The following is a 6,000-nucleotide window of genomic DNA, read 5'->3' on the forward strand; positions in this document are numbered from 1 at the left end:
TTTGTTGAGTAACACACCTCTTTCATGAGGCTGCACACGAGTCTTATTTCTTGACCTTTTCGTGTGACACGCGTTTATCCTTATGTAACACTCACCCTCTTATGTGTTTCCTCATTCAATCCAGGCAGTGATCAATACCTCAAACGTGAAATGGGGTAACATCTCAGTTCAAGGTGAGTGCCCTTCATCAGTGAATCAGAAGAGAGAGTTAACCAGAGTCAGATAAACATACTTACACAGCGGAACTTGTTGACTCAAGGTGTTAGTAGGAGAGTAGCATCGACGTACGAAGTCCATTGACTCTTCTTTTTACAGTGACTCTTCCCCCTTCTCCAGGTCTTAATCAGAGTTCCATGATTCCCAACGCCTTTCTAAGACCCAGAAAGGTGTTGTGATCCAATGGTTTGGTAAGTTGTTTCTCAGTTGGGACATGCTCTAATATCACAATTCTCATTTCCACTAACTCTCGCACAAAGTGATGTCTGATATCCACGTGCTTAGTACGTGAATGCTGAACTGGATTTTTAGACAGATTTATAGCACTCATGTTATCACAATGAACTAGCATAGGAGCTGAGGTGATACCGTAATCGACAAGCATTTGTCGCATCCAAAGGAGCTGCGTGCAACAACTTCCTAGTGCAATGTATTCAGCTTCCGCTGTGGATAGAGAGACACAGTTTTGTTTCTTGCTATGCCATGAGACCATGTTGTTTCCCAAGAAAAAGCAACCACCCGATGTGCTGTGTCTGTCATCTAAGCAACCTGCCCAATCAGCATCACAAAAACCTGCAAGATTCACATTAGTCTCAAATGTATAATGAAGACCAAAGTCAAGGGTGCCTTTCACGTATTTGATAATACGCTTTACTGCATTCATGTGAGACTCTTTTGGTTTAGCTTGATAGCGAGCACAAATCCCCACACTGAGGCATAGATCAGGACGACTCGCCGTGAGGTAAAGAAGGCTTCCAATCATGGCTCGGTAGAGTTTCTCATCAACTAGTTTCCCATCGCTATCTCTGGAAAGTTTGGTTGTTGTGCTCATAGGAGTTTTTGCAGTCTTACTTGTCTGCATTCCAAATCGCTTGATGAGATTTTTGGCATAGGTACTCTGTGACACTGTGATTCCATCGGTTAGTTGTTTGACCTGAAGTCCAAGGAAATAGCTCAGTTCACCAACCATACTCATTTCAAATTCCTTTGTCATAGTCTTCACGAAGTCATCAACCATTTGCTTAGACGTTCCTCCGAAGATGATATCATCCACGTAAACATGAATGATCAGCATGTCATCTCCATCTTCTCCGACGAACAGTGTCTTGTCCACACCACCTCTTTGAAAACCAGCTTGTAACAGGAACTCCGTCAGACGGTCATACCAAGCTCGTGGAGCTTGTTTCAACCCATAGAGAGCTTTCTTGAGTTTGTAAACGTGATCCGGAAAATGTGGATCCTCAAACCCTTTTGGTTGTGTTACGTAAACTTCTTCTTGTAATAACCGTTTAGGAAGGCACTCTTGACATCCATCTGATAGAGTTTGATTCTCAGATTGCACGCCATTCCAAAAAGTAGTCGTATTGATTCAAGTCGTGCAACTGGAGCAAAGGTTTCATCAAAGTCTACTCCTTCGATCTGAGAATATCCATGTCCAACTAACCGCGATTTGTTTCGAATGATATTCCCTTACTCATCAGTCTTGTTCTTGTGAATCCACTTGGTTCCAATGATGTTTACATTCTTTGGTCTTGGTACCAGTTCCCACACTTGAAGTCGTTCAAACTGTTCAAGCTCCAGGTGCATCGATTCGGTCCAGAATTCATCATCCAATGCCTCCTGAATGTTCTTAGGCTCAATAATTGACACAAAGCATTCCACTTCATTCATCTTCACCACGAAACACGCCAACTTTAACATCTCTTTGAAGTCGATTTGTTTCTTTCTTGTAACTCTTTCATCAAACAGTCCGCCAATCACGTCTGAAGAGGAGTGGTTTTTGTGTACTTTTCCTTGATCAAGATCGACCTTGGTCATCTCAGGTTCATCGTCTTCTTCAGACTCCTCTTTCACTTCATTCTCAGCTTCATTCTCAGCTTGTCTTGAGGAACTTGGCGTGACACCGTCTATTGTTTGTGTTACACGAGCCTCATAGAATCCAATGCTATCGTCAAAGACTACGTTAACATTGTCGCCTACAAACTTTGTACGCTGATTAAACACACGGTAGGCTGAACTGTTCACTGAGTATCCAAGAAACATCCCTACGTCACTTCTTGCTTCAAACTTTCTCAGATGTTCTTTGTCATTCAGAATGTAGCACAAGCATCCAAACACATGCATGTGACTCAGGTTCGGTGTTTTACCTTTGAGAATTTCATAGGGAGTAGTCTTGGTCTTTGGCTTGACATAGACCCGATTTATCACATAGCACGTAGTGTTGATTGCTTCCGCCCAGAACCCAGATGGAACACTGTTTCCACACAGCATTGCTCTAGCCATTTCTTGCAATGTTCTATTCTTTCTTTCCACAACCCCATTTTGTTGAGGAGTTCTTGGAGCGGCATACTGATGACGGATACCTTGACTGTGACAGAACTTGTCAAACTGCTCATTCTGAAACTCACCGCCATGATCGCTCTTGATCTGAATGATTCCTCCTTTATCCTGTTTGAGCTGAAGAGAAAGGATTCTGAAACTCTCAAGGGCATCAGACTTGTTGCGTAAGAAGTCCACCCATGTATACCTGGAAAAATCATCGACCAATACAAAAATATATCGCTTATCTGCAATGCTTTCAGGAGTTATAGGACCCATGAGATCCATATGAACCAGTTCCAATATCCGTGTAGATCTGATCTCTGAAATTTGTTTGTGTTGTACCTTGACTTGCTTTCCTTGACAACATGCTCCACATACTGTCTCTGTTTGTTTCTCCAAATCAGGGACACCTCTTACTACTTCAGCATTTACGAGTCTGAAGAGTCCATTTGTGTTCATGTGACCCAGTTTCTTGTGTCAGAGATCAAGTTTGGATTCAGCAGCTGCAAAACACACATTAGAAGGTCTCCAAAGATAGCAGTTGTTTCCGGAACGAATACCCCTTAGCACGACATTGTTTCTTGCGTCAACGGCACGACATTCCTTGCTGTTGAAGATAACCTCTAATCCCTCATCACAAAGTTGACTCACACTGATCAGATTTGCCTTAAGACCCTCAACAAAGTAAACATTTGAGAGTTTAGGCACATCAGGTCTGGAGGTTATTCCAATTGCACGGATTTTCCCTTGTCCACCATCTCCAAAAGTAACTTTTCCACCTCTGATGAGTTCGAGTTTCTCAAGGTAGTATTCATTTCCAGTCATATGCTTTGAGCAACCACTATCAAAATACCATGGAATGCGCTTGTGATGCTTCTTCAGCAGAGGTATAAGCAACATTACTCACGATCTCTGTGTCTACTTGCACTCGCACCAGGTTGCAAACTAGATCATGTTCTGCTTCAGAGTGTGACTTAACAGAACTGGTGTTTATCTTAGAATGAGTATTCTCTTTGAAGTTCGGATACAGATCACGTTTGGCTATCTATACACAACCGTAAGCAGTTGGTTCGGTGAAGCACAGGTTCAACCTCCATGCTCTCTCATACTGATGTCTTCGAAAATAACAGAACCTAACATTGTGTCCTCGTTTTCCACAGAAGTGACAACCGTTTCCACGTCTTCTTTGTTTGGGAAGAACATCCTTGTTTCTTTCAACATGAGCTCGTTTCTCTTCAGGTTTCTTTTCTTCCTTAGGAGCTTCCTTCACAAATTTTGTTTCTGTAGATGTGGAGGTGGATCCCTTGTATCCCAAGCCAATGCTGAGACTTGGACACTGTCCCAATGTCAGTATGTGATCAAGAGATGCAGTACCAGCTGACAACATTCGAACCTTCTTGTGATTTTCAGTAAGTTGACTCTCGAGTAGTCTGCTTCGATCGATCTCCATAGCCAAGAGGTCACTTAGCCTTTGCACGTGAGCTTCAGCTTCCTTACGAACTCGTTCCTGCTCTGTCATAGCTCTCTTGAGTGCAAGTGTTTCTTGATCTGATTCTATGTTAATCGAGTACTCCTTCGTCTTGATAGAAGGCTGATCAAGTTCCAGTATGTTAACCTGAGCTTTCAGCATTGCAGTTTCTTTGAGCAGTGCAAGGTTTTCATGGCTGAGATCAGAGAACTTATTGAAGAGGGACTTGTACTCAGCTTCAAGATCTTGCTCAAGATCACCGTCATCCTCGCTGTCAACATCAGTATCTTTTCCACTTTCTTGACCAATCAACGCCATGAAGTTTAGATGCAGCTCACCTTCATCATTCTCGCTTTCAGATTCAGTGTCACTGAAACACATGAGAGACTTCTCTTTCTTGAGAATGCTAGGACACTCACTGCGTGTATGCCCAATTCCTTTACACTCAATACATTTTTGCTCTTTTCTCTTAGCAAGGGGACACTCGCTCCTGAAGTGCCCGTAACCTTCACATTCATGACACTTCTTTGTGTTCTTGCCAGAATCATGCTTTGAGTGCTGAGAGCTACTCCTTTCATAATCATCCTTTTGGTAGCGTCCATTGAATCTACCACCACCTTTCTCCATACGCTTGACAAACTTGTTGAAGTTTCGTGCCATTAGACTCAGGTTTTCTTCAATCTTAGTAACTCGACCATCATCCTTAGACTCGGCTGTGAAAGCAATGCTCTTCTGATTAGTAGATTGTCGATCGTTTTTCTCAAGATCATGCACTTTCAAAATGCCAGAGAGTTGATCAAACTTCATCTCATCTGTGTCTACAGCCAGTGTAAGTTCAGCTTTATAAGCTTCAAACCGTGGAGGTAAGCACCTTAGCAGTTTCTTTACCAGATCCTTTTCTTCATACTTCTTTCCAAGGACAAACGCTTCACTTGCCAGTTCACTGATCTTGCATATGAATCCATCAATTGGCTCATCGTCACTCATTCTCAGGTTTTCAAACTTGGAGGCAAGATGATCAAGACGAGTTCTTCTCACACTAGTGTTTCCCTCAAAGTGATTAATGAGTGTATCCCATGCTTGCTTGGCAGATTCACAACCTTGTATGATCTTGAATTGCTCAACGTCCACTGATGAGAATATGACAGTCAAGGCTTTAGAATTGAATTTTGATGCTTTCTTCTCACCATCAGTCCACTAATCTTTAGGTTTTGGACCGACAGTCTTATCTTCCATGATGACAGTAGGCGCACTCCAACCATCTTCTACAGACGTCCAAGCATCTTCATCAACTCCTCTGATGATGTGTTGCATCCTCACCTTCCAGTGACCGAAGTTGGTACTGTCAAGCATAATAAGCTTGTGAGTGTGTAGGAGTTCTTTCATGGTGTCCATGAAATCCGCAGGATCTCAACCTGTAAGTAGTACTTGATACCACAAAGGCTTCATGCTCTGATACCAAATGAAAGTTCAGAGACACCCAAATTATAACTCACACACAAGAGATTTCAAGAACACTTTCTTGTAAATTAGAAACCTTTTAAACAATCCCATAGATCTGTTTAATCTGATTTATGCTCAGTCACACACGACTAGTGACAGACCAGTTTCTAATCTCTAAATCACAGAGACCCAAGCTAAACACTAGTTACTTGATCTCTGTAGCCGACAAGAACAAACCTCTTGTTCTAGCTTTTTCTCTCTTAATGCTTAACCTAAAACTCTCTTAGATTATCTCATTAAGTAGACACGAAAAAGACAATATTCTATTTCCTAAAATCTTGCAAACTAGAAGATCTTCTTTGCTTCACGTCCAAGCAATATCTTCTATTTCCATAAGTTTGTGACACGTCATCACTCGTAACAAACTCGCCATACTGTGTTACACAATCACCGCACTGTGTAACACACTCTTAGCTCAGCTCGAACACGCTCACAATCTTGAGCTTACAGCTACAGATAAAGAGAAAACTGAAGCGAACATGTTGTTTGTC

The sequence above is a fragment of the Brassica napus genome, chromosome C1 (assembly GCF_020379485.1).
Source record: "Brassica napus cultivar Da-Ae chromosome C1, Da-Ae, whole genome shotgun sequence".
Taxonomy (NCBI): Eukaryota; Viridiplantae; Streptophyta; class Magnoliopsida; order Brassicales; family Brassicaceae; genus Brassica; species Brassica napus.